General features: G+C 44.7%; 1 long non-coding RNA gene across 4 annotated transcripts; it reads left to right on the top strand.

Annotated features, from left to right (window-relative positions):
* Positions 1–1,740: 1,740 nt before the first annotated feature.
* On the top strand, positions 1,741–26,885 carry LOC125942448 (uncharacterized). 4 transcript variants are annotated; one of them, XR_007465121.1, is made up of 6 exons: positions 13,464–13,616; positions 14,267–14,341; positions 15,134–15,181; positions 17,733–17,800; positions 21,598–21,818; positions 22,147–26,884. It is a non-coding gene; the product is annotated as an uncharacterized LOC125942448 (long non-coding RNA). The 4 variants fall into 4 exon arrangements; XR_007465122.1 differs by lacking the exons at positions 13,464–13,616; positions 14,267–14,341 and adding exons at positions 1,741–1,998; positions 2,649–2,723 and having other exon boundaries at positions 21,598–26,885; XR_007465120.1 differs by lacking the exon at positions 13,464–13,616 and adding an exon at positions 1,751–1,998 and having other exon boundaries at positions 21,598–26,885.
* The last annotated feature ends 270 nt before the right edge of the window (positions 26,886–27,155 follow it).

Raw genomic sequence — 27,155 nt, 5'->3', positions numbered from 1 at the left:
TTTTTCGTTGCGGGGTGCTCTTTTCGTCGCAACAATAGACTGGATTTTTTTAGAAGTACTGCTCCAAGAGGGCATATATGTAAATGGCAAATAGAGGCCTTAGGAGAACACTTGACATTATATAAAGCAGGCAGCACAGCATCTCTAGGGCACCCAAGGGGCAGCGGGGGGATCAAAGTTGGAAGCAAGTAGGTCCATGAGTAGGGGCCTCGGCGAGTCCCAACCCATGGACCAGTCTGGATTGTGGTTTTGGTGTCCCCTATGCCGCTTCCGTGTTCTTGAGGCGTGTGGTGTCGCGGCCACTGCACTCCAATATAATAAGAAATAATGGTACGTTAATTGTTACAACTAGTAAATAAAAAACTATTAAAGAAATATCCAGCCACCACTAACTTGCTATGCTGAGTTCTGCCCCACCGCGGCCAGTTAATCCCCGCTATAATGCTCTGCTTCGGTTGTGATTCTGGTTGTTGAGAAACCTTGTGCTTATGATCTGTATTTCAGCGCCCAATGTGTCACATGCAGCTTCGGTGCAATTACAATTAAGCTTGTAATTCCTCTTCATTTATTACTTTTGCAGAAATGTGCAGTCTTTTGTTAATTAGTTTGCATGCATGATCACCGTTTCTAAATAGAAACAAGCTGTTTAAGGTTTCCTTGTTTCGGCGGTGTCATTTTGCATAATAATATCCATGTGTATATATGTAATTGATCAGCTCCTACGTTAACGATGCGTGTGCTGCATTGCTGCGGCATGAAAAGCATGTTTTTTTTTTTTCTGTAAGCCGCATTGGCCGCGCGCTCTTGGCCTTCGTGTGTATATATATATTATCCAGGCTAATAGACGCGGTCAGCTGCTTGACAATGCATGACAGAGCGATAAACCTAACGTGCATGCCCAGGCAGAGAAGTTACAACGCAAACGCTCACTTCCAAAACTCTTTTTGATTACTGCAGGGCCACGATTTTGTAGCGGTGCCTTCCGCTCGATCATATGCCCCTCTTATCATCCACCGCTCATGGCCGGCTAGGCCGGTATTTGGTAGCGATGCCTTTAATGTAATAATGTCTTTACGCGCTTATCGTGCTTTTTCAGTGGACGGAGCGACGGTCCGCTCGCATTATCAACGGGATCAGCCGGCCGTGAGCGGTGGATGATAAGAATAGAGTAGAATAAGTCATAATGCCTTGATACAAAATCGCGGTCCTGATCGCTTTGATAACGCGGGCGGGGCGTCGCTCTGACCCCTGACAAAGCGCGAAAAGTGCAACAAGGAATATCATCGGAGACGGAATCGCTACAAAATCGCGGCCCGCGCGCATGTGCATCTGTGTCTGTGTTGTGCGAGTTTGCGTGCGCTGAACATTTTTTTATTGCGCTCAGAGAAATCTGATCATGCCACTCTACATGACCCGGTGGGCAAAATGAATGAACGCCAACAATCGTGTTCATTGACCACGTATACAAAACACACAAACGATCGATGTCGAATTCATAATTACTCTCATGAGTTGGGATGTCATTTTAAGAATGCTTAAGCCTGATGCAGTTCTCAACATTTCTTATCTGTACAACTGTACAACTTTGTACCTTCCACCCATGGAGGAAGGAAACAACTTGAAAAAAAAAGTTTTTTTTTTATCTTCCTCCATGCTTCCACCCACTACTGTTGTACGGCATTGCTTTAGTAGTATTTTTCTTTTCTGTTTTGGTTTGGTTTGGGTGATGCAGTGGTGGCAGTCGAAGTCGCATGCCAATCCGCATCCATAGAATCCACGGCCATAGCCACAGCTGTCATCTAAGCGAGAACGACTGCGTTGCACTGTGTTAAGCTCGAGATGCTTGTATTCGTTGAATATGAAGTGGACATGACCACTGCGGTTGTCAGGCACACCGCAGTGCAAAACTTTAACCCAGAGAATGTCGTGGATTTCGATCCAATTGTCCTCTACGACGTGTGGTGGAACGGCGATGCGACAGAGTGCTGCACATGGCTGGTAAGTTCTACTCATTCGTTAATAAGCACACCTTAAATGTTTATACGACTAACATTTCGAACGATTTAATCTTCACCGGCATGTGCTTTGTCCCGCTCATTGTGCAGTAAGCAAATGTCCGGCGCAATCTCGTAGCGTGACTTTGGGGTTTAGGCCTGGCTGCTCGAGACGTATCTCTCCTTTGATTAGAGTCTCGGGCAGTCTGCGATATGTCTGGAAGGGTCGGCGTTATGAAATGGGGAGGGGGTGCAGCACGCACTGCCGCGGACGCTCAAGGTAGACACTGCTTCGCAGGAGGGGCCATCGGCGCAAATGTGTGCTTTTGGCAGTTAGCAGCAGAATTTTAGTTTTGGACACATAATTTTGGGCGTAAATGTTAAGCGGCTCCATATTTAGTCTGACGGAAAAACATATGCCACATGAGAACCTGTCTGCTGCATGAACGGGTATCTGTCGTGTAGTGGACGTGGGAGCCACGCTTGCAAATGCTTTGCATTCATGAAAGGATGAAACGAGAGTAATGCCAGGGGGAGACCAGAGGAACTGATATTCTGGCCTGATTTGTTATTATGACACTTGAATGTTTATCACCTAACATTGCTGCCTGTCGGCAGTGTCAGCTTTGTAATGCCTTGTTAAATGCAATGCAGAAACTGAAGAAATGGTGCTGCACACGTCGAAAAGGCTCAGAAATCTGTCCTTAGAAAAGGGCAAGAGCACCAAAGGTATGGCAACTGAAAGTTGACAAGATTTTAGATTTATATGTTGTTACTGGTTTGTGTCATGTGGCTGTGCTTTATATAAAAAAAATGGCGCGACATGCTAGTATTTTTTACCCAAGCCCAAACCGCATGCGAGCGATTTTGTGCGCGACGGCGACGAGCGACGGAACAAGCCGCCGCGCAAACTGATCACTCGTTCTTGTCGCTTGATCGCTTGGTTCTGGTAATCTACAACTCGTCGCCGGAACGACTTTCTATGAGCGACTAGCCAATAGCGCGAAGCCAGAACAGGATGTACATCAGTCAAGTACAACCGATTGTCGCACGGAACAAGCGAATGACTCAATTTTGATACGCACAAAGATAAGAACCTAGTGCAAGACCTTAAGAAATATTTATGGTGCTCTTTACAGTAAAACATATCAAGTTAAACTAATAGAGCATGCGTCACACCAGTTACGGCGCGTATTTGCTGCCCTCATACCAGCAACACCGGGGAAACAGCGCTCAAAGTCATCGCTCGCGTGTGGTACGACTTGTAGGCGACGAGCGAATGCGACAGTCATCTCCGTCACGTCACTTGTCGCTGTTGCGTGCAAGATCGCGTGCATGCGGTTTATACTTAAGGCTTGTTGAAGGCCTTACAAGAGCATTGCATCTTTTTGCAAAGGAAGTGAGCTCTGCAGTGGACACAATGTAGTGCATATTTGTGCATGAAGACATTTGTGTGTGGCTTTCTATGACTTCAAATTGCACTTCCATGTCTGTGTTCATCTTATTGTGTAATTTTTACAGGAATTATAACTGCCATGGCCTCTATGGCACCTTTGTCACAGGAGCATGGTAAGAGTACATTTTTTGTACAGCACTGTTCAGTTTCAAGCACCAATTTTTTCTAGTTATGCAGTACTTCACACTCACTGATATTCGTCCATGCTCAGCAGTGCTTACTCACCGCCACTACCTTACAAATGGACCTTTTTCCAGTAAGCGACCCCTCTAGCGGCCGTCACTTCAACTAAATTTGACGGGCAACACACACACGCTCCCACCGCTTCTCGCCTCTACGCAAAGCATGGTAGCGTTTGACCAAGCAGTCTCTTGCGACGGCTGTCCCTGCTTTTTTTTTCTTCTGTCGCTTGTGTTGCTGAAGCAGCTTCTCATTGTCCTGCTCTAGCGCGCATGTATTTGCTCACATGTAGCAATAACACATTTTACATTTACTGATGCAATGGCAGCATGCTGATGCGATGTGCAGGCCATTTGTAACCAAGATTTGAGAGATGCGCCGGCTTTTGTTCTTCAGCAGCTTGGTCAGTACTTTAACTCAACTGGCGAAGGCATGTGTGAGCGTGAAACCCCAGACAAAAAATCCGTCAAAGCGTTCTTGTCGGAACGACAGCATTCTTGTCGGCAACGACAAGATTCTTGTTTGCAACGACAGAATTCCTGTTTGCTGCCTTCCGACACCGACAGCAATGCTGTTTGCAACGACAGCATGTCTGTTTGCAGCCTTCCGACACCGACAGCAATGCTGTTTGCAACGACAGCATGCCTGTTTGCTGACTTCCGACACCGACAGCAATGCTGTTTGCAACGACAGCATGCCTGTTTGCTGCCTTCCGACACCGACAGCAATGCTGTTTGCAACGGCAGCATTCCTGTTTGCTGCCTTCCGACATCGACAGCAATGCTGTTTGCAACGACAGCAAGCCTGTTTGCTGCCTTACAACACCGACAGCAATGCTGTGTGCACGATTGACTAGCAGATCGACACTAACGACGGAGCCCCAATATGGCGCCCGCGATTAGATGGGCACTGCGAAATGCGTCGCGGCGTCGACGCATGTTAGCTAATGCACGCATTTATGAAGGCACGAGGCGACACCAAACCACAGGTATTCGATAAAGTGTATCTTCATGAAAGATCGATGCAAGTAGATTGGTATGGTGAGCCATCAATGAAGTAGGAAAGACGTCGCGATGAGTTGCCAAGGAAGCCCTCTCTTCTGCATGGCTCCGGCATTATTTGTAAACGCTGAAAACAGTCGTCCACGCGTGTCAGCTGCGTGAAGGCAAGAGCGAGTCTACTACGGGTGCATGCGCACATGACCAAAGTTGCCTTCTCAGTTGGCCTACATGCCGGCGTATTTCTGAAGCTGCGCGCTGCAACTACATGCGAGCACCGGTACAGACTATATAGACAGTTTTAGAAGAACGCTGTTTACGCTCCGCGCCGCTCAGATTTCATGCTCCGAGATACTGCAGGGAACTGCGTAGATTTCGCATTTGATAAGCGCGTCTTGCCGAGACGCGAGCGACGCGCTATCAACTCGGCTGCAAAACGACGACGAGGCCAAGTAGTCACCGCTATCACGCTCTGCTCAGTCGGCTTTGTAGCGGAGCGACGGATGCGGTCTTCGTTCCGCTGCCGGTATGAGCGTCGTGCGCAAGCGCAATTATATCGTCCCCGCTAAGCGGTTGTGTGGCATTTGCTAGCATATGCCGGTCTGAGCGGGGCGGACAGCAAGCGCTCAGCTAAAACAGCTGATCGTATGCGCGCTCGATGTTATCGGAAGCCTATCAATGTTTCGTTCGGTGCAAGTCGATCACCGCAGGGAGATTGTATTATGCTTAATTTTGACTTCGTGCGTAGCTCTCGTGCCCAGTCTGCGTGTACGGTGGCAGCGCATTCAAGCTATTTTACACATCTTTTTTGTGTATGGATATTCCCCCTCTTGTAAGAATGAATACAAATTTAATTTAATTTTTTATCATATAATAAATCAATCACTTTATTGTTGTATCATAGGTTAATTACACCAGGGTCTCAATGTACAAGACTGCAACACGTAGAAGCAGCTGTAGAAAGCCTCACACAACACTGCCCAAATGTTTGCTGCTGGAACAGCATAGATTTATGCCATGCATGTTCCTCGTTCATTACAGACATGCAAAAGTTTGACCACATTGCACAAAAGCAAATGCATAGGAAAAAAGTGCTTGCAAAATGACAATGTCACTTCCTAGCACTGCGCACAATAGCCACCAAGTGAATCACAGTGCTAAGACTTGCATGACTTAGTATTACAACCATACATACTTGCAATAAAAGTTCCCTTTGTGCTAGTGTGCAAGATACGGTTGACGGCACCATGAAAAAACAAACCAAAAAAAAATGTGTAGTATACAGGAAGCGAACATTAAAATAACTGACTAACAGAAGTGAATTTGGATCGCTGCTACAGTCCCCTTTTTAACACTACAAACGCTTCTAATAGGAGTCAACCCTCTTGGTTTTCTGCCATGTATGTTCTAAGCAAGTCGATGCTCACAAATGCATGTTACAAAAATGAAGCAGTACTATTTTCTTAATATTTATTTTTTAATATTCTCCCTCACTGTCATTTACACAGCATCCAGTCATGACCTATTAACCTTTCATACCACAACAGCAGCAAAACTGACAAAAGGCATCTTGAATTTTCTGTCAAGCAGCTGCTTTTGTCCACCAATGCAACAAAGCTATGCTGTCTTTGCCAAGGCTGAGAGCACAAGTGGCACGTGGTTAGCAACCAATGAGTAGAGCAACCAGTAGACACAATGCAAGAGCTAAGGCCACTTAACCCTTTCACACCGTTCCTTTCACACTGCGGTCAAACGGTCTAGGACTGTCCAAGACCTGCAGTTTGCATGAGCAATGCAAAATATTCCTAACATTCCTAGGGTTCATCTTTTACCGCGACAAAAAGGGCAGCGAAAGAGAAATTTCAGATACCGCTAGAAACGAAGGACACATATTTTTTTCTTGCGCATATATGCCACAAAACAACCAACATGAGCAGCATTTTATCACAGCCTATTTTGCCAGATTTTCTAGAAGTATAGCTACTGTTGAAGTAAAATATGACTGATTTAACTACATTATGCATTTTTATGCAAGGAAGTGAACGCTTGCTATTTTTTTCCATTTGTGATTCTGACAAGTTTCTTTGAAAATTACAGTTGCACGACATCCTGAACTACACTTAACTGAGGTGTGAATTACAATGTCAACATCAGTGCACTGTAATGTTTCGAGTGGCTCGTGAGCATTGATTAAAATAATTTCAATTTTCAACAAACACAATCACTCCAGTGCAAGTGGTGTTTCGCATGGCTCACGAATACCGCACGTCTTGGACAGTCCTAGTCAGGTTATTTCAGCTTTGTGATGGGTACAGTCCTATAATATTGTTGCGGGCGAGACAACAGAGACAGCCAGAAGTCAACGTCTTTATCGGAACCAGACCAAAAGAACAACGTTCTTTTGGTTGTTCATATGTGTCGGCACATGCCGACACATATGAGCCAATATGGTGCACGCAAGGTCTATAGCGGCATTGCCATGCAGTTTCTGTTACACGAGCAACTAAGAGGTCAGCTTCTGTGCCTTGGGCCAAATGCTACTTAGAAACGACACATCTGAATGGTAAAAGAAATGCAAACTGTCAAATTCCAAGAAGAATGAAAAACAAGTTAGTGCAATGCAGCTGTGTGTACTGTATCCTGAATTCACACGTCTTTATCAACATCACTCACCTCATGGCGACACTAAAATCACTGTTTCCCTTTTTTTTCCCTTCCCACCATACAGCAGAAACTTTTCTTGCAAGTTTTTCAGCGATAGAAAAAATTGCACTAAAAAGTGATGCGCGTGAGCTAAACTGCCATAATTAATAGTGCTTCAAATAGTTTTCCTGGTTTTCAGCTTTGTATTGCTGTTTCCTAGATTCGGAAATACAGCAGTTGGCCAAACTGGAAAGTGCAAAAGCTAATTCTGCGCTTCTTATACAGTATCAGCTGCTAGCTAGGGGCACTTTCTGCACAAATCTGTGTTGTTACATCCAGGCAGACCCCACTTAACTATGATCATAGGCTGCTGTCTGCCAATGCCAAACACGATATCATTAAGGTATTACATGTTTTGTCAGATTTGCAACAAATGTTAAAACAATTAAATGGCAGGCCACTGAAAGTGATGACATAATTGCATCATGAAATAGTGTGGAAAGTATGCAGTCAACATAAAGATACATCAGGCATGGTCAACCAAAACTTCTGATGCACCAAACAATTAAAACAAAAAGCAGTAAGTGGATAGCTTTAATTGTTAATGACTACAAACTTTCCAGTGTATGTAAAATCCAGTGAATAGGTTTGACAAGTTATTTGGTATTCTTCAAATCTGCAGCACATACACTAAAACATGAATCAGAGAAACATGAGACATAAAGCTTTTTTGACAGCCTGTGCTTTAATGTGTGCACATCACATTCAAATAATACCAGGATGCATAAGCAAAGAGCCCACATTCCTTCTCTCATAGACTTGACAATAGCCATTACAATTAATGGCAAAATGCTCTTTAACTGAGCTCACTTACCATCTGTAAGCATACCTTGCTCCAAGCACCAGCTGCATCCAAAGTACCCATTATACTGCTTCCTGTTTAGGATAGCTGCTCTTGCTGGGGAGTCAACACAACAGACAACAACGTGCACTGCTGTCTGAACAGTTCTTCCAGTGTGCGACCACACTAGCTTTCCAACGCTGTTGATCTCTTCGACAAATTGCTTCAGGGAGAGCATTTGAATACAACACACCTGAAGCTAGCACATTTTGCCACAGAGTTAAAACTGGAAGTTCATTAATCATCACTTGAATTGGCCATATGGAGTTTTTGCTCGTATCAAACACAGGTGCTCCATCTGTGTTCATGGTCAAAGTGATGTCGCTCCATGTTATGTTCCTCTGCTTTCTAACACTGCGGTAGAGAATGCCATTCGTGATGTCAGCAAAAACACTTGACACATGAGGAGCAGATGCAATCTTCTGCAAATTAGAAAGCAAGGTACTGCCAACCTGTTTTAGCAGTACCAGAAGCTGCTGCTTAATATTGAATATCAGAAAAAAACTTGCAGTAATAATTAAATGTTGCAGCTTCTCACTGCTGCAAGAAGCACAATTGATGGTGTCTTCGTCTTTGGCATCATTGTATCTTCCCAGTTATTGATGACAGGGCTGGCAGTATAGATGGATCCTCAGTGCTTTTCTGTTTTTCCACAGCCTCCTCATATCATATGTAGTGCATGGCACAACTTTCTCCCCAAACAGAGCATTTATTAAAATGAGAAGTCCTTGTAGTTGTGCCCACGTAAGACCTGAAATAACAACATATGCCAGTATGAGCAGCATAGCCTGTGCCCTTGTTGTTTTCTGGTTTGGAAGGTACTCCTCCGAGAGCTTTGTGAAGTACATGTACTGCATGCTCACTTTCTTCAGCACCATTCTCTGGTTCACTGTCTGCATCACCCTTGTGCCCTTCATCCATCCACTTCCGAACCATCATCACTCAACTCAAAGACAGAACTGAATTCATCGCAACTGAAGTTCACTGTACATTCATACGCAGTGCCTATTTCACTTGCAGCTTGGTTAGTGTCTTCTACGTCGCTGACATGTGCACTCGTGCTTGCACAAGCATACATTTCTGAAGCAAAATTGGAGTTGATGTGCCTAAGATTATCAGCTTCATTCTCGCTCGATTAAACACTACTGACATTCGTTGAAGGGCTGTTCAGGTTTTCCAGGTTCATCTGAAAGAGCAAACAAATAAGAAATTTTATCTTCTAGGGATACCAACTACAAAACAAGTGTCACATTCACAAGAAACATACATAGGGCATAGGAAGGCAACGGTGAGATTACTACTCTTGCGTAAAGCCAGTTCACTGATTAATATGTAGCGCAAAAAAGGACTGTGTTGCTCTCTATATATTTAATTGAATTATGGGTGCGACAGTGTATGTGCCACGTGCTAACTTCATAATGGTGCAGGAAGGTGCAGGTTTACCAACTCTATCTCGGGTAATGAACAGGACCCTGATAAAATGCACTCCCTAGGGAGTCTGCTATTATTCTGCCATTAGCCACCTCCGGCTGTGTCCTTTTGCAAATACCCTGCCTTGTACATAGAAACAGCGTTGACACAAGGACGTAGGTCAGCTTAGGTACCACTATTAGAGGGAACATGCACGCGTGTGGCTGTTGTTCTGTAAAGTGCCATCTGCTGGCACCCGCTCGGCACAGGCACAGAGTGCGGCTGAGGCAGTACGCTCCATGCATTGTCTGCAATTACACCGCCCAGTGCTTGGTAGTAGCAGACGACACACGGAGCACAGAGCGCCAGTGGCTTTCTGCACCAAGCGGGTGCCAGGCACCAGCAGATGGCACCTCATGGAGCATTGGTCACGTGCTCGATTGTTCCCTCTTACAATGGTAGATCCTGTACGTTGCATTGTTCCAGGCTAAGATCGTTGCTGTTACACGTGAATGATTCAATTAATTTTATGGCACGTCCTTCCAAAATAAATCGCGCTACCATAAACCCTCCAAGATGCGTTACCAAAAAGCCCACATTGCAACCCTCGTGATCCTTGGTTGCAAGCAACGTTGGTTGTAACTGCACTCCGAAGAAACGTGCGCGTCACGATCGAGTGCTAGCACGAAACAATTCCCGCTTTCTCCGCGTCGTGACACATCGATGCGCGAGGCAGCACTCAAGACTATGCGTTTCTTGGCTCAGGAAGCACACTGGCGGCTTGGACACGTCATAGTTTGCACCTCACGCAGTAAGACTTGTAGCTGCTTTTTGTTATTCGCAGTATGAAATACTGAAACTTACAATAATGACACGTACCTGACTTGCAGCAGTGGATGACCTTGGTCTTTTCAGCATGTACTCTCGAGTTTGCTGTGGCACTTGAACGTTCGAGTCCGGCTGCAGGTACTGCCTATAATGCTTCCTCTGATTTTGGACATTGCGACGTTCGAAGCCAAAATTTTTCACTGGGGCGAACACTGCGGGGCAGTCCAATGTGACTATACGGACTATATTAATATAAAGGTGTAAGCAATACCTAGTCGCGATCACGTCAACTGCAAGCTTTTAGTAAGCTTTAGTAAGCTTCGCTTCGCCTCGCGTTAGTGATCAGAATCACGGTATTACTGACGACATCACACAATGCTAGGCCAATGTCAAATTATAACGGGTTAGATTATAAAGGTTATTATGTCACTAAAAATGCGAAAAAAATGTTCTAATTTATTTGTTTGGCGTGATTACAGCCAAATGCCTCATACGCAAGGATGTTATTGTACATCGGTTGCCGTGAAAGCTTGTAAAGTTGCGGAAAGCCGTGAAAGCATTCAGAAAAATGACGAACTGATAAGTTGTTCATTTTAAATAACCTTATAAATAAAGGATTTAGAAAACTGACATGGAGTGCAGAGGCATACATATCAAGAAACAAGGAATGCATGCATATACCATTGATTGATTTATTGATTGATTAAATGTTTTTGCTTATGGGATGGCGAAAGGGAAAATGTGCTTTGTGTTTCTGTTTCTTCGCAAGTTTTATTTTGCTAGCACAAGATGCGATATAAACAAGCTAGAGAAACACAACAGCGGAGAAGATGGTTTTCGGATATTGCAATAGAGAGAGATACTATATCTTAATTTTACTCATGCTTGCTCATTAATTAAGAAGCACACACACATGCCAGACAAGAAAATGGCTAGATGAATTTTTGTGCCATGTGAACTGATCCTACCATAGAGTCAACCATGATCGATGTCATTGCATATTTAGTGGCAATGCTACCATAATTTCGTGTGGCGCACATTCCTAGAAGTGGCACGCACAATCTACACGTTAAGTAAACCATGTCGTACCTATGCTATATTTACTCGGCAAGGATCTGAGTGGCGTTGCAGAAGTCGTGGGCAGCTTTTTTCGTTGCGGGGTGCTCTTTTCGTCGCAACAATAGACTGGATTTTTTTACAAGTACTGCTCCAAGAGGGCATATATGTAAATGGCAAATAGAGGCCTTAGGAGAACACTTGACATTATATAAAGCAGGCAGCACAGCATCTCTAGGGCACCCAAGGGGCAGCGGGGGGATCAAAGTTGGAAGCAAGTAGGTCCATGAGTAGGGGCCTCGGCGAGCCCCAACCCATGGACCAGTCTGGATTGTGGTTTTGGTGTCCCCATTGCCGCTTCCGTGTTCTTGAGGCGTGTGGTGTCGCGGCAACTGCACTCCAATATAATAAGAAATAATGGTACGTTAATTGTTACACCTAGTAAATAAAAAACTATTAAAGAAATATCCAGCCACCACTAACTTGCTATGCTGAGTTCTGCCCCACCGCGGCCAGTTAATCCCCGCTATAATGCTCTGCTTCGGTTGTGATTCTGGTTGTTGAGAAACCTTGTGCTTATGATCTGTATTTCAGCGCCCAATGTGTCACATGCAGCTTCGGTGCAATTACAATTAAGCTTGTAATTCCTCTTCATTTATTACTTGGGCAGAAATGTGCAGTCTTTTGTTAATTAGTTTGTATGCATGATCACCGTTTCTAAATAGAAACAAGCTGTTTAAGGTTTCCTTGTTTCGGCGGTGTCATTTTGCATAATAATATCCATGTGCATATATGTAATTGATCAGCTCCTACGTTAACGATGCGTGTGCTGCATTGCTGCGGCATGAAAAGCATGTTTTTTTTTGTTTTTTTTTTCTGTAAGCCGCATTGGCCGCGCGCTCTTGGCCTTCGTGTATATATATATATATATATATATATATATATATATATATATATATATATATATATATATATATATTATCCAGGCTAATAGACGCGGTCAGCTGCTTGACAATGCATGACAGAGCGATAAAGCTAACGTGCATGCCCAGGCAGAGAAGTTACAACGCAAACGCTCACTTCCAAAACTCTTTTTGATTACTGCAGGGCCACGATTTTGTAGCGATGCCTTCCGCTCGATCATATGCCCCTCTTATCATCCACCGCTCATGGCCGGCTAGGCCGGTATTTGGTAGCGATGCCTTTAATGTAATAATGTCTTTACGCGCTTATCGTGCTTTTTCAGTGGACGGAGCGACGGTCCGCTCGCATTATCAACGGGATCAGCCGGCCGTGAGCGGTGGATGATAAGAATAGAGTAGAATAAGTCATAATGCCTTGATACAAAATCGCGGCCCTGATCGCTTTGATAACGCGGGCGGGGCGTCGCTCTGACCCCTGACAAAGCGCGAAAAGTGCAAAAAGGAATATCATCGGAGACGGAATCGCTACAAAATCGCGGCCCGCGCGCATGTGCATCTGTGTCTGTGTTGTGCGAGTTTGCGTGCGCTGAAAATTTTTTTATTGCGCTCAGAGAAATCTGATCATGCCACTCTACATGACGCGGTGGGCAAAATGAATGAACGCCAACAATCGTGTTCGTTGACCACGTATACAAAACACACAAACGATCGATGTCGAATTCATAATTACTCTCATGAGTTGGGATGTCATTTTAAGAATGCTTAAGCCTGATGCAGTTCTCAACATTTCTTATCTGTACAACTGTACAACTTTGTACCTTCCACCCATGGAGGAAGGAAACAACTTGAAAAAAAAAAAAGGTTTTTTTATCTTCCTCCATGCTTCCACCCACTACTGTTGTACGGCATTGCTTTAGTAGTATTTTTCTTTTCTGTTTTGGTTTGGTTTGGGTGATGCAGTGGTGGCAGTCGAAGTCGCATGCCAATCCGCATCCATAGAATCCACGGCCATAGCCACAGCTGTCATCTAAGCGAGAACGACTGCGTTGCACTGTGTTAAGCTCGAGATGCTTGTATTCGTTGAATATGTAAGTGGACATGACCACTGCGGTTGTCAGGCACACCGCAGTGCAAAACTTTAACCCAGAGAATGTCGTGGATTTCGATCCAATTGTCCTCTACGACGTGTGGTGGAACGGCGATGCGACAGAGTGCTGCACATGGCTGGTAAGTTCTACTCATTCGTTAATAAGCACACCTTAAATGTTTATACGACTAACATTTCGAACGATTTAATCTTCACCGGCATGTGCTTTGTCCCGCTCATTGTGCAGTAAGCAAATGTCCGGCGCAATCTCGTAGCGTGACTTTGGGGTTTAGGCCTGGCTGCTCGAGACGTATCTCTCCTTTGATTAGAGTCTCGGGCAGTCTGCGATATGTCTGGAAGGGTCGGCGTTATGAAATGGGGAGGGGGTGCAGCACGCACTGCCGCGGACGCTCAAGGTAGACACTGCTTCGCAGGAGGGGCCATCGGCGCAAATGTGTGCTTTTGGCAGTTAGCAGCAGAATTTTGGTTTTGGACACATAATTTTGGGCGTAAATGTTAAGCGGCTCCATATTTAGTCTGATGGAAAAACATATGCCACATGAGAACCTGTCTGCTGCATGAACGGGTATCTGTCGTGTAGTGGACGTGGGAGCCACGCTTGCAAATGCTTTGCATTCATGAAAGGATGAAACGAGAGTAATGCCAGGGGGAGACCAGAGGAACTGATATTCTGGCCTGATTTGTTATTATGACACTTGAATGTTTATCACCTAACATTGCTGCCTGTCGGCAGTGTCAGCTTTGTAATGCCTTGTTAAATGCAATGCAGAAACTGAAGAAATGGTGCTGCACACGTCGAAAAGGCTCAGAAATCTGTCCTTAGAAAAGGGCAAGAGCACCAAAGGTATGGCAACTGAAAGTTGACAAGATTTTAGATTTATATGTTGTTACTGATTTGTGTCATGTGGCTGTGCTTTATATAAAAAAAATGGCGCTACATGCTAGTATTTTTTACCCAAGCCCAAACCGCATGCGAGCGATTTTGTGCGCGACGGCGACGAGCGACGGAACAAGCCGTCGCGCAAACTGATCACTCGTTCTTGTCGCTTGATCGCTTGGTTCTGGTAATCTACAACTCGTCGCCGGAACGACTTTCTATGAGCGACTAGCCAATAGCGCGAAGCCAGAACAGGATGTACATCAGTCAAGTACAACCGATTGTCGCACGGAACAAGCGAATGACTCAATTTTGATATGCACAAAGATAAGAACCTAGTGCAAGACCTTAAGAAATATTTATGGTGCTCTTTACAGTAAAACATATCAAGTTAAACTAATAGAGCATGCGTCACACCAGTTACGGCGCGTATTTGCTGCCCTCATACCAGCAACACCGGGGAAACAGCGCTCAAAGTCATCGCTCGCGTGTGGTACGACTTGTAGGCGACGAGCGAATGCGACAGCCATCTCCGTCACGTCACTTGTCGCTGTTGCGTGCAAGATCGCGTGCATGCGGTTTATACTTAAGGCTTGTTGAAGGCCTTACAAGAGCATTGCATCTTTTTGCAAAGGAAGTGAGCTCTGCAGTGGACACAATGTAGTGCATATTTGTGCATGAAGACATTTGTGTGTGGCTTTCTATGACTTCAAATTGCACTTCCATGTCTGTGTTCATCTTATTGTGTAATTTTTACAGGAATTATAACTGCCATGGCCTCTATGGCACCTTTGTCACAGGAGCATGGTAAGAGTACATTTTTTGTACAGCACTGTTCAGTTTCAAGCACCAATTTTTTCTAGTTGTGCAGTACTTCACACTCACTGATATTCGTCCACGCTCAGCAGTGCTTACTCACCGCCACTACCTTACAAATGGACCTTTTTCCAGTAAGCGACCCCTCTAGCGGCCTGTCACTTCAACTAAATTTGACGGGCAACACACACACGCTCCCACCGCTTCTCGCCTCTACGCAAAGCATGGTAGCGTTTGACCAAGCAGTCTCTTGCGACGGCTGTCCCTGCTTTTTTTTTCTTCTGTCGCTTGTGTTGCTGAAGCAGCTTCTCATTGTCCTGCTCTAGCGCGCATGTATTTGCTCACATGTAGCAATAACACATTTTACATTTACTGATGCAATGGCAGCATGCTGATGCGATGTGCAGGCCATTTGTAACCAAGATTTGAGAGATGCGCCGGCTTTTGTTCTTCAGCAGCTTGGTCAGTACTTTGACTCAACTGGCGAAGGCATGTGTGAGCGTGAAACGCGCCGTGGCAGGACTTTCTTCAGGATAAACTCGACCGTCGTTTTGAGTGGCTCGACTTGAAGGAGGCGGTCAACAGACGCATGCACGTGCGTACGAGCTTGCCCTCAAGAGCGGGCATGCAAGCAGCTCACCATGATGAACAAACAACATGCAAAACTTCTGCACACATACTGCGAGTGCACTGCAGGGCAAGTGTTGTTTTATATCGAGATATGTATCGTATATGGCATGGTACTGGGGACTAAGTGAACGCAACACAGTACGGGGGGGTAAGCAGAATGTAAGTGGACGCTACACGTTGTTTTGTCAGGTGCATAAAGCTTCATTTGCCTGCAAAAAGTAAGACTCGCGAGTTTTGCATAATGCGGCACCACGCGTGTGTCGCTTTGGCCTCGAACGATGCATTCTGATCGGCTGTGTGGCAAGATTCTTCTTTTCGTTTGGCCCCATGTAACCGTACAGCTATTTCCGCTTGCATGCGGTAGCACATTCTTAAGCCAATGGTAAAATCCGTGCGGTATACATACCCGTAGATTAAAACATCGCCGTGACTTCCGAGTCGGTCGTAAGGCGAGAAGTCCAATAATCACAGCGCCAGCATCATGCTGTTACCAGAACGCAGGCTTACCTCACTCAGCAAGAATTGCGTGATAACTCACTGATAACATGGGGTATTTTTTTTTTAATTTGACCGTGCGCTCCACTTCAGTACAATGTTCACCATTCCACGCCGGTTTGTGCAATCGACGGTACAGAAAGTGCCTGCATGAGTTTTGTCGCAAACACTGCGCCTATCGCTCGAGCGTTAGTTCACAGAGTCTTTTCATCGACAAAAGTGCTTGCAGTCTTTCCCACAAACAGCTAAGTGTTTCCTTTAACCAATATTCTTGCCCAGAACACGAGAAAAATTATTGATCAGCAACTCAAGCTCAGGAAATTGCCGCGGATCATGCAAGGGTTCATGCACTCACTTCGCACACCTGCCCTGTGATAATGGCGGCGCGGCATGTAATGCAGCTGGGGCATGCCCATGTGCATAGCTGAATTGGAAAAAGGTCCATTCATTTGAGCCTATAGGCACTCATCATCATAGATTTGCAACCGTTTGCACTTTTTCACATTTGCTCTTATGATGTCACTGACGCCTACTCATGCTAACATTGATTCATGCCCGGTCATGTCAGAAATTTCACGAGATCGAAGCCGGTTGTATATTTCACTTTTTTTTCTTGACCAAATAGATATGGTGGGCACGCCATTCAAAAGCATGCAACTGAATTTTGTTTTTAACAGAACCTAACAGTTTACCAGAAAAAGCTACCAAAGACCAACTGGTGAAGGCTACATTTTCATGCGGAGTGCTTTTTCTCAAATTTGAAAGTATCTGTGAAGCAACATAAACGAAACATGGACACGTAACTATTATTACATAGTATATACAAACATAAAGGATATAAGTCGTATGGTTTCCCTTTTTAAGAGAAAAAATGCCTTCTAAAAATTTGAGAAATGCTACATTTTACAATATTGTACAACCGATTTCACCTTTCATTTTTCTGTGCATGAAATTTTGCCGAATTTGTGCCTGTGCGTGTAGAACTAGAAGGAAAATAGTATGCAATAACCATTTGATGGCAAATGAGTGACTACGGCTTAAGCGGTCAGGCATGGGGTTCAATGGGGGCTGGGTGGAGGAATCTTCGCGACTACATTTAAACTGCAATTACACATTAAGCGGGTACGTATTAATGAGGTTTGACTGTACCCGAGTTCCTTGAGTGTAGGCAGAAATAATTACCTATGTATTATTGCAGCGTCATTGTACAGGTCATGTTTGCAAGGTACCAGTGTGTGGTATGTCCCACACAATGTTCCTGACAGACATTTTTGGTTTATATACCCCGGCAATGTGTAATGGTTACATTATGCTCTTTCGATAGCATGGGACTCCTATATTGCTTTTGAAGTCTTAAATCCTTACCTTTTATGAGACCTGGCAATTCAAGGGAAAAGTTGTACATTTTCTTTTGTAGCTGACATGGACATATTCACTGGAGAGGCCATCGATGTTGTCATCGGATCCTCAAGAGATGACGGAAAGGTAACTTTAAAAGTCATAGAACTGTTTTTTAAGGATCGATGTTACATTTACGTTCTGAAAGGGCTCGTACATTTCAGAGTGGGGAAAGAAACTGAACTATGTCCCTTTTGTTTTTCCGTTATGGATGTAAGTAGCTGTGTATGATCCACGAACTAGATTTATGGCCGAGTACCATATTTATTCAAATCTAGGCCGGTCTCACTCCTAAGCCAGCACCTGAAGGTCTGAAGCCGGTGAAAAAAGTGTTTTTCTTGAATGTAAGCCGGACAAGTTAGGGCAACAGACATAAAACGCGAACAGCATTTATTAGTCACGACCCGTCCCAGCCCATGCAGTGTTGTTGTTGCTGCTAGCCTTGTTGCTTACCTTCTTATCGTTGTCAGCATAAAAGAGCAGACAATTTTTGGTGCCATTTAGTGCACTTTAGATGCTGCACTCCTTGAAAGCATGCAATCAAGCTTCATGGTGTGTCCCATGCTGCAGTGACCCAGCTCGCCACTTGTGTTAGTTATGTGCATTTAGTACAACCTGTTGCTGTTAGCTTATACGCTTTATCACTCGGCCAGATCGCGAAGTATTTCCGCAGGCAATCCATCCTCAAAATGCTTGTTGATACAGACGTCAAGTGGCTGAGGCTGGTCCATCATGCCACCTGGTATAATAGCGATGTCCATTCAAGCTTGGGAGAGCACAGCCTTCATGCTGTCAGTAAGGTGCCCACAGTACATATCAAGGACAAGGAGACAGTTCTTGGGTGACGTTGCCATGTGATCCTAATCCACTAGTCAAACGTGGCACTCGTCATTCGCCTGTTCGCATTTGCCTGTGTGGCAGCATTTCTGGGAAAGGCTTCTTAAGCCGGCAGTGGCTTCTTCTTATAAATTATGTATGCAGGCAGCTTATGTCAATCAGCTGTGCCATGCAGCATCATGATCGCATGTTGCTTTCCGCAAGTGGCCGAGCACATGACGCCTCTTTGGTGCTGTTGTCATTGGCTTGCTACACCACACACATACCAAAATAAATGAAAAGGGGTCAGTTTACAGCACTCTACTGCAGCCACTTTTGATTGGCTGGAGTGGCCAAGTAGAAAATCTGACCCTGGTAATATGCTTGCTCTGGTATTTTTGTCTCACATAAATGTTTTAGTTGTGTTTGTTGTTGCTTAACACTATTGCCACAATTTCCTGTGTAGAACAGTGTCCCATGAAAGCACAACTATGCTTGCTCTCAATGCATACAAATGTACGAGAAGTGTTTGCAGATCATCTGCATTTGCTGGTGGTAGTAAAATTAAGAGTGTGCAGAAATGACAGCAGTGGGATAGTGGGCATGAAGAAACAGTTCTGTGCGAGACTAGCTTGATGGCTCCTCTAACTAAGCCGCCATAAAGCGATCTCGGTGCTTGTGGAGATGGCCATTTTCGCTGCGTCTTCCAAGCCCATAAAAACATTGCTGCCACACAGAAGAAATAACTACATAAAATGAAATTGTACTTCTACTATAAGTTAGATGGTGCACTGCGCTCGTAGTGACGCAGGTCTCCAAAACAGCGCGAGAAAACATAATTGGTGGACTAATCCTTTATTATGGTAATGTCACTTGTGTGATGAAATCTAGGGTTTGACGAAAACTTGTCTGGCGAGGAAAGAACATGGCTGAATAAACGTACACTCGCCAACTGAAGAACACAAAAACAACAGATTGACGTTTTGGCACCCACTACGGGTGCCTTGTTCACAATGAACGAATGCATGGTGATCTTTATTATATATGCGTTGGAAGACGTAAGGCCCTTGCGTACAACTCAGGGAGGGGGCCCCGTGTCCGGTTTATTGTGTTAGTCGTAGATTGTAGTATGCAAAATGATTCAAGAAGCTATCGGGATAATTTCTTCTCTCTTTTGATGATGAAAGCCGAATGCCAGTTAATACTGTGACCAGTCTTCTCATGATGCTCTGCTAGGGCGCTGGAAACCGTGTGTCCTTTGGCTACATCATTGCGGTGCTGCTGTAGCCTTCTTTTAAAGTTTCCCGTCTCGCCTACGTAGCACGCCTGGTAGTCCTGGCATGGAATTTTGTAGATGATGCCGGGATATTTTTCTTTTTCGAGGCAGTCTTTGACTCGGACGAGTTGTTGTTTTAGCTTGCTTGAAGGGACATGGCAGATTTGTACATCATAATCTTTGAAAATTCTTGACATTGACTCGTTCACGCTTCGTGCATAGGGGAGAGCCGCCCGTTTCCTTGTTCTCATCGGCCTGATGGGGGTTCAGCGGCACGCTTTTCTTCAGTCTTTATAAACTGGCTAGGGTAGCCATTGCTGACCAAATCCTGCGTTACTCTCTTCAACTCAGCTCTGCGTGCGTCAGTAGTCGAGCACGATCGGAATGCACGGGTGAACAGTGTAGAGGCAACAGATCGTTTGTGTACAACGGGATGGGCCGAATAAAAGTGCAGATATTTCCCTGTGTGCGTAGGCTTCTGATAAATGCTTGTTGAAAGGCCGGATGCAGTACGCATGACTTCAACGTCAAGTAAAGCCAGGCGACCATTAACTTCTTTTTCAACGGTGAATTCTATTGTGCTTTGGAAAGCCCTCGAAGGTAAAGCCCTCACGACATTCCAGCCCGCTCCAAAATTGTTCCTGCGGTATGTCGACGATTGTTTTTCCATTATCTGCCGCAAAGACGTCGTACCTTTTCTGCAGCACTTGAACTCTTTCCAAAGCACAATAGAATTCACCGTTTAAGAAGAAGTTAATAGTCGCCTGGCTTTCCTTGACGTTGAAGTCATGCGTACTGCATCCGGCCTTTCAACAAGCGTTTATCGGAAGCCTACGCACACAGGGAAATATCTGCACTTTGATTCGGCCCATCCCGTTAGACACAAACGATCTGTTGCCTCTACACTGTTCACCCGTGCATTCCGATTGTGCTCGACTACTGATGCACGCAGAGCTGAGTTGAAGAGAGTGGCGCAGGATTTGGTCAGTAATGGCTACCATGGCCAGTTTATAAAGACTGAAGAAAAGCGTGTCATCAGGCCGATGAGAACAAGGAAACGGGCGGCTCTCCCCTATGCATGAGGCATGAGCGAGTCAATGTCAAGAATTTTCAAAGATTATGATGGACAAATCTGCCACATCCCTTCAAGCAAGCTAAAACAACAACTCGTCCTAGTCAAAGACTGCCTCGAAAAAGAAAAATATCCCGGCATCGTCTATAAAATTCCTTGCAAGGACTGCCAGGCAGGCGTGCTACGTGTGTTTTTCAGTTGGCGAGTGTACGTTTATGCAGCCATGTCACGTGTGTGAAGGTTTTTTTTTTCTGTATGTGTACATTAATGTTGATGGCATAATTATGTAATCATGCAGTCCTTGGAACGCAATGCTTGTGCACATTTCTATATTGCATCTAGTGACCGCACAGATCAACCTGAAAATAAAGAGTGGTCCTACAGACAACACATGTATTTGAAATTCGGCTACCCAATGTCAAGGTAGATGTTAGTGAGTTCATCGAGCTATAGATAGCAGTGAATATTCTTGCAGATCATTGTCAATTTAACAAATTCAGCGATTGCTATTTATGCTTGGGAGATTTTTATGTGGGATTGTCTAAAAGATTTTTTAAAATTTTACTGTATAATTTCGTTCTGCTCATGCAGGTGAGCCCACTACAACTAATAAATGGCCAGAATGCCAGAAAACAGTAGAGTTGAGAAAATGCATAGTGTATATCGTCCAGTATAAAACCTGTTAGCTACAAGCTATGTATGTGTTATTATATATTGCAGGTGTATGCTGGATCCGGGCAATGAATAGAAAAGGCTGCTTGGGGGACATTGTTGCGGTCTACGTCTGACTATGTTCTGCCGTATGGCGTCCACAACGTATTGGATGCCAGATGAGCTTAAGAACAGAAGCGTGACCGGGACTTTGTCCAACAAGTCGCGATCCAAGGGAAGGACTGAGGCCAGACCAGCCGTGACACCACAAAAGTTGTCATCCTTGAAAAGTATATGAACATACTGTTCTTATGAACTGATCTACTCATGTATAGATGGCACATGCAAATAGCCACAGTAAAAGCGAAGCTAGTGCTAAAGCACTGTGTTGCGATCATCTGCTACTGAAATACTTCATGTTAAAACTGTAGAAAGAATTTGAGGCATGTGAGTTAACATGAAAAAAGTAATCTGCAGTTTGGTTATTGAAAATGCAGCTTTGCAAAAATATTTCATTGAACCGTGGGCATATTGTTGGGAACTTGCACTGTGCATGCTGGAAATTATTGTTTAGATGCTTTCATTAATTTTGTACTCGTGATTGCTTTTCTTGCGCAGGCCTCCTCCGGATCTTCATGGGCAACCGTGTCATGCCGGAAGACGAGAAAAAAAAAGATTGAAAGAAGTGCGCAGGCAATTGGTGCAGAAACTCGCTGACGCGCGAAGAAGGTAGTGCTACTGGTACTGATTGCTATGGGGCTTGTCCCAAAAGTTTGTGCACTGAGCCAGCAAAAACGCGGCAGAGAATGTAGTGACATGAACTGCTCAAACTTCTGGGACAGACTTTGTATATTTACCTTACCAGCTTAGCACTTCTACCTTTCTTTGTGGAGTTAGTGCTTACCGTATTTACTAAAAAATAGGTCCAACATGAGTATAGGTCGACCACTATATATTGAATTAGTTGAGAAATTTAGAAAATTTTAGTTTGAATTAAGTCAGCCAATATCTTTCTTTAGCAGTAGTAGTGTTAACTTAAATTATTTCTCTTAAGGGTCTTGGGTGGTGGGTGGGTGCCTCAGTTTAGAGCTCCATTGGTCTCTGCAGCTTGCTGGGCTTGATCGAGAAGAGCTCTCTGGCTCTCTAGATTTTCGCTAGCAAGCCAAACGTCCCGCTGCCTGTTGCTTGGAATTTGCGCCGTTAGGGGGTGAATTTAGAATTTGGAAGTCGTTGCTTACATATCCACATTACAGGACGAGACTTGGCCCACCAAGGGAAGTGGCAGGGTGTATGCATCTTGTGAAGTATTTGGATGTATGGATATGCGTGGAGGACCACACAAATAGCAAAGGAACGAAAAAGATTAGGTCTATCTTAAAGAGACGGGAAGAGTGTGGATCAGAGAGCAAATGGCTATAGCCGATATTCTTGTTAACATTAAGAGGGGAAATGGAACTGGGCAGGCCATGTAATGCGTAGGATGGATAACCGGTGGATCATTGGTTACAAAATGGATACCAAGAAAGGGAAGCGCAGTCGAGGATGGCAGAAAACTAGGTGGGGGGATGAAGTTAGGAAATTTGCAGGCGCAAGTTGGAATCTGCTAGCGCAGGACAGGGGTAATGGAGATCGCAGGGAGAGGCCTTCGTCCTGCAGTGGACATAAGTATAGGTTGATGATGATGTGTGTTTGTAAGAAGAGCCAGTACCTGGCCTGTTTCCCTGTACGGTCTGGGTGTAGGTGGCTGTATTTTTGTCTCTTTGGTCTCCGAGGATGTCGTGCTGGTGGATCAGGGGTATTCCAGTAAAACACGTTGTGGGGCTAGTTGGTGCATAGCTTTCAAAAGATGAAGCGCCAACAGTGGCAGCACATTAGGAAGGAACAAAGACAGGACAGGCGCTACTTGCAACTGTTTATTGTGGTCAAGGGTGGTTGAATATATAGCCATGGGGAGAGGGGGGGACGAAAAAGGCGGAACACTGATTGTATGAATGCGCACGCGTGAGAACACTGAAGATGTGCATGAAGGAAATGGCGAATCTAAAACTTATCTAAAAACACACTTTCATTTGTGTATATATTCAGAGACGGGGAGCTGACACATGTTTCCCCTCTCTTCCTAATCTGGTTGGCCTCCAACAATTCATGTGCCACAGAGTCTTTACTTTTAAACAAGATTGTAGTATCTTGAAGCCTTGCTTCACATGCTTGTTTATTTTCATTGCCGCAGGCCTTGCAATGAAGAGGCAAGTTTGAGCCATAACCATATTTCAATGAAAGCTTATGCTCCCGCAGGCGATCATTAATACATCGGCCAGTTTGGCTGACGTACTCTTTCCCACACTTCAGCGGTATACGGTATACAACTCCTTCCTCACACTTCACCAAAGGATTCGTATGTTTAATGGAACACCCTGCTTTCTTAGAGTTATCAGAACCAATCAGGCGGCACAAAGTAGCAAGTTTTCGGGGTGCGGAAAAAACCACAGGAATTTTGTATTTGACAGCGACGTGTTTAAGATTGTGCGCCACTTTGTGAGAATACGGAATCACCATTGGTTTGGCTTTCTTTTCGAATGTTTGACCTTCTTCAGTGCTTCTTTTTCTTTCTTTTTTCACCTTTTTCAATAACGCCTCCGAAACTGCGCTTAAAACCGAACAAGGGAAGCCAGCCTTCCTCAATTTCAAAATCTGTTCGTCAAAGCTTCCTTGTGCCTTATGACAGCACGAATTTTTAAGGGCGGATTCGAGGCACATAGTGGCAATCGCACGTTTAACAGTCTTGGAGTGTGTAGACTCATACGGCAACAATTCCTTGTGGGCACGGGGTCGATACATCCAGCAGGAACCTTCGTCAGGGTTATGTCAAGATATAAAAACTGCAAGCTGTTATCCTTGGCTAGTTCAAAAGTAAAATCTAAGCCTTTGCCGTGCTGTTTAAGCCTTTGCCGTGCTATTTAGATTTTACTTTTGAACTAGCCAAGGATAACAGCTTGCAGTTTTTAGATCTTGACATAACCCTTACTGACGAAGGTTCCTGCTGGATGTATCGACCCCGTGCCCACAAGGAATTGGTGCCGTATGAGTCTACACACTGCAAGACTGTTAAACGTGCGATTGCCACTATGTGCCTCGAATCCGCCCTTAAAAAATCGTGCTGTCATAAGGCACAAGGAAGCTTTGACGAACAGATTTTGAAATTGAGGAAGGCTGGCTTCCCTTGTTCGGTTTTAAGCGCAGTTTCGGAGGCGTTATTGAAAAAGGTGAAAAAAGAAAGAAAAATAAGCACTGAAGAAGGTCAAACATTCGAAAAGAAAGCCAAACCAGTGGTGATTCCGTATTCTCACAAAGTGGCGCACAATCTTAAACACGTCGCCGTGAAATACAAAATTCCTGTGGTTTTTTCCGCACCCCGAAAACTTGCTACTTTGTGCCGCCTGATTGGTTCTGATAACTCTAAGAAAGCAGGGTGTTCCATTAAACATACGAATCGTTTTGTGAAGTGTGAGGAAGGAGTTGTATACTGTATACCACTGAAGTGTGGGAAAGAGTACGTCGGCCAAACTGGCCGATGTATTAATGATCGCCTGCGGGAGCATAAGCTTTCATTGAAATATGGTTATGGCTCAAACCTGCCTCTTCATTGCAAGGCCTGCGGCAATGAAAATAAACAAGCATGTGAAGCAAGGCTTCAAGATACTACAATCTTGTTTAAAAGTAAAGACTGTGGCACGTGAATTGTTGGAGGCCAACCAGATTAGGAAGAGAGGGGAAACATGTGTCAGCTCCCCGTCTCTGAATATATACACAAATGAAAGTGTGTTTTTAGATAAGTTTTAGATTCGCCATTTCCTTCATGCATATCTTCAGTGTTCTCACGCGTGCGCATTCATACAATCAGTGTTCCGCCTTTTTCGTCCCCCCTCTCCCCATGGCTATATATTCAACCACCTTTGACCACAATAAACAGTTGCAAGTAGCGCCTGTCCTGTCTTTGTTCCTTCCTAATGTGCTGTCACTGTTGGCGCTTCATCTTTTGAAAGTGGATCAGGGGTTCCTCGTAGGGATCCTCGAGCAGTTTGGTCGGCCTTCTCATTTCCCTTGTGCCCAGAGTGTGCCGGGCACTACATTATTGCGTGGTGCCATTCTAGGGTGGTGCCTAGCATGCTGTGGATTTTGTGTGGAATGGTGCCCGTTATATATGAATGGACCACTGCCTGGGAGTACGTCAGGACCAATGGAGATTGTTCTTCTGCCTCTGCATCTTGAAAGGCCAGTGCTGCTGCCTCCTCCGTGCAAGCCAAAGGGGTCCGAATGGAGCCAGTTATCACTGTGGACTATTGTGAATTTGTTGCCACTCTATGCACGTCCGTGTAGTATATGTCTGGATTTCTTCCATGTTTGTTTTGTAAGGTCTTTGATCGTGCTTTTCTTCTGCGTTGGTTGTGTTCCGTGCTCATGTTCTTTGGGATTGCTGAAACAAATTTTCCCTCTTCGGTATGTTAAGCAGCAAAACTGTTTCTTCCCTGCTGTATTGCCCACTCAGGGGCATCCCACCTTTTACAGCAGGACCCTTCCTAGTTCTGTTGAATTCATATGCTGTCGGTGTGCCACGACCACCACCGTGGTATATTCTTCATATGTGACGTAAATACCAAGAGCGTCCACTTCTTGATGCTCGTGTGTTTTGGTAGCTCCGGAGAAGCCTCGTATGCTGCCCTGATGATGGCGCTCACTTTGGTCATCTTGGCCTTTTTAGCCTTTGAAAAGGGAGGCGAGTCAATGCTGCAAGCTGGATCCTCTTCGTACTTGCCAGAGAAGTCATCCTTGATGGATGCTGCACAGGCGTCCTCGGCACCCCAAATGACGATGTCTTTAACGCTGTCGAGTGTGCTGTATATGCAGCATCATTTAAAACCAGTCTGAATCTCAGCTGGCAGGCCCCCTCGCACATTCTTAACCCATGTTGAGACTTTGCTTGTCTCCAATGATGGTCCCCAAACATACTTTATTAGATTTCTTAATACTAGTTTTGCTTTCTACTTTGTTGTGTATATTTACTACAGGTTACAAATAATGTACTAGTAAAGCAGGCGCCCATGTGCTGTTTGAACCCAGGCATGGCAGAGGAATGCCATTGCCTCGGTACTTTTGCTAGCTTTTTTCATGAATATAGGTAGAAATTTGTTGGTAACATAGATTGAGTAGCTTCATTTATTTCGAGAAATAGTACCTATGTACAGTAAATACAGTATTTTTGTTTGCATGTATATGATGGCTGCGTGTGAATTACTGTGCAATAAAACTTTGAAACCATCAATCAAAGGTGTATTTTCTATTTAGGAACTGTCTGACAGCATAATCAAGCATGCTTGATGACGCCACTAGGGATCGTATTCTCGGAAAATCACATTCGGAGGTAGTTTCACTTTTGCGAGAATCGGCACTGCATGCCTGCGGCACAAGCGTCGGGAAAATGCAAGAGCTTTCGTGGGCCGAGCCATGAACTCTCGCGAAAGTGAAACTATCGCTGAAAGTGATTGCCAGAGAATACTGCCGCAATTGCGGCCTGTCGGAATAGAATGTTCCGACAGGATTACAAACCGACAGGCTGAAACCGACAGGCT

The sequence above is a fragment of the Dermacentor silvarum genome, chromosome 1 (assembly GCF_013339745.2).
Source record: "Dermacentor silvarum isolate Dsil-2018 chromosome 1, BIME_Dsil_1.4, whole genome shotgun sequence".
Lineage (NCBI taxonomy): Eukaryota > Metazoa > Arthropoda > Arachnida > Ixodida > Ixodidae > Dermacentor > Dermacentor silvarum.
The sequence above is the reverse complement of the archived record's forward strand: the minus strand, read 5'-3'. Positions and strand labels throughout refer to the sequence as shown.